The following is a 2,427-nucleotide window of genomic DNA, read 5'->3' on the forward strand; positions in this document are numbered from 1 at the left end:
TAGGCCCGAAACGTCAGCCTTCCTGCTCCTATGATGCTGCTTGGCCTGCTGTGTTCATCCAGCTCTACACCTTGTTATCTCTGTTTTTCTTCCAGCTTGTGCTGAGCTATGCTGGAGTGCTGCAGCAAGCCAGAGGCACAGATATTGGCCAGGGAACAGGGTGGTGTGTTGAAGTGGCAGAATCAGCTGCCTGGTCATCGCATCAATACGTTCATCACCCTAATATGAACGCACAAACGCACACAAAAAGAGCAGGAGTAGCCCCCTCAACCTGTTTTGCCATTTCATAACATGACGGCCAATCAGATTCTGAACACAAACTCACATTCCCACCTTGCCCCGTTAGCCTTTTAACACTTTGGTCAGCAAGAATCGATTTACCACTAACTTCAGGAGATTCTAAAGACCCATGGCTCTCCAACAGGAAGAAGTTTAACCTCATTTCTGTGTTCGATGGGTGATCCCTACTTTTTGAACTGTGACCCCTAGTTCTAGATTCTCCACAGGAAGAAACATCCTCTCCACGTCCACCCAGTCAAACCCCTTCAGTTCAATCAAATCATCACTTACTCATACAAACTCCAGGCCGGCCTGTCCAAATTTTACTTATCAATCAACCCACCCAACCCAGGTATAAGTCAGACAGAGCTACTCTGAACTGCTATCAAAGCATTTACAACCTTCTTTAAATTAGGAGAACAAGACTGTGCACAGAAATGGTCTGTGCACAGAAATGGTCTCCCATTGTCCTGCATCATTGCAGCATACAGTGGGTTAGCCATGGTAAATGTGGGGTTACAGCGATAAGATGGAGGGCCTGGTCTGGATGGGTCACTTTTCAGAGGCTCAGTGCAGACTCAATGAGCTGAATGGCATTATTCCACACTGCAAGGATTCTATAACCTCCTTATATTTGTTCTCGATTCCCCTCACGATAAACGATAACGCCCTATTATCTTTCCAAATTACTTGCTGATTTGTCAACTAATCTCTTCTGACTCAAGTACTAGGACACCTAGTCAGCTGGACAGTCAGAGGGTCAGTGCTGGGGGAGTGCTGCACTCTCAGAGGGTCAGTGCTGGGGCAGTGCCGCATGGTCAGAGGGTCAGTGCTGAAGGAGTGTGTACTTTTGTAGGGTGAGTACTGAGGGAGAGCCGCACTGTTGGAGAGTCTGTACTGAGGGAGTGCTGCACTGTCAGAGGATCAGTACTGATGGAGTGCCGCACTGTTATACGGTCAGGACCGAGGTCGTGCTGCACACTCAGATGGCCAGGACTGAGGGAGTTCTGCACTTTGGGAGGTACTGTCATGATTTGTATATGTGTATTTTAACCTAATCTGAGGAAGCTTGTCTATTTCGACCTGACTTTAGCGAAAAGAACAAATTGATGACTCACTCCAGAAGCTGGGTTGCATCATGAAATTTCGATTTTTGTACCAACCATTCTGGATTTAAATGGTCACAGAAAGCATATAATTGCAGACAAATTAAAAAAGATTGTAAAAAATTAGTATTGATTTACCAGCTTGTGAAAGAAATGTCAAAAAAATAGAATCAGCCACCAAACTGCTTTGTTATTCTCAATTGAACGAGTGAATCATTAAACACTTTCGAACAATGCGATTTTCAAATCTGTTGCCCAAAATGGGCCAGTCCTGTTGATGAATGTTTCTGTAATCTGATGATTTGGAAATGTTCTTCGTCCAGGATACAGTACTGCTCTTGTAATAGAGTCTTGGTGATGATTGACCCTGTTAACACCTCCTCAGGGATGGCTCTGTTCTGATGTTGTCAAGACACATTATCTGTGAAGCCTCTTTGAAAAGCACAAACCCAGTCACAGCTTTAAACCACTGCATCGAAACTCACTCCCACCCCAGCTTCCGTACACTCCTTCCATTGATACACAATCATGTCAGAGCCAATTTCAGAGAAAGGAGATTGATCTTTGCCAGAAAATTTCCACTTAATTTTATCCAAGTTACGCTGATTAACAGCTTCTGCTTTCAACTACTTTTCATATTACAGCGCAGAATAATCACAATGTCGAGATTTAATTTTAGATTCCGTTATCTTCTACCGTGCTGAGGGAGTCTTGCACTGTCGGAGGGTCAGTGCTGAGTGAGTGCCGCACTGTCAGAGGGTCAGTGCTGAGGGAGTGCTGCACAGTCAGAGGATCAGTGCTGAGGGAGTGCTACACTGTCGGAGGGTCAGTACTGAGGGAGCGCCGCACTGTCGGAGCGTCAGTGCTGAGTGAACGCCGCACTGTCAGAGGGTCAGCGCTGAGCGAGTGCCGCACTGTCGAAGGGTTAATGCTGAGGGAGTGCCGCACTGTCGGAGGGTCAGTGCTGAGGGAGTGCCGCACTGTCAGAGGGTCAGTGCTGAGGGAGTGCCGCACTGTCGGAGGGTCAGTACTGAGGGAGTGC

The sequence above is a fragment of the Rhincodon typus genome, chromosome 10 (genome assembly GCF_021869965.1).
Source record: "Rhincodon typus isolate 14 chromosome 10, sRhiTyp1.1, whole genome shotgun sequence".
Classification (NCBI taxonomy): domain Eukaryota; kingdom Metazoa; phylum Chordata; class Chondrichthyes; order Orectolobiformes; family Rhincodontidae; genus Rhincodon; species Rhincodon typus.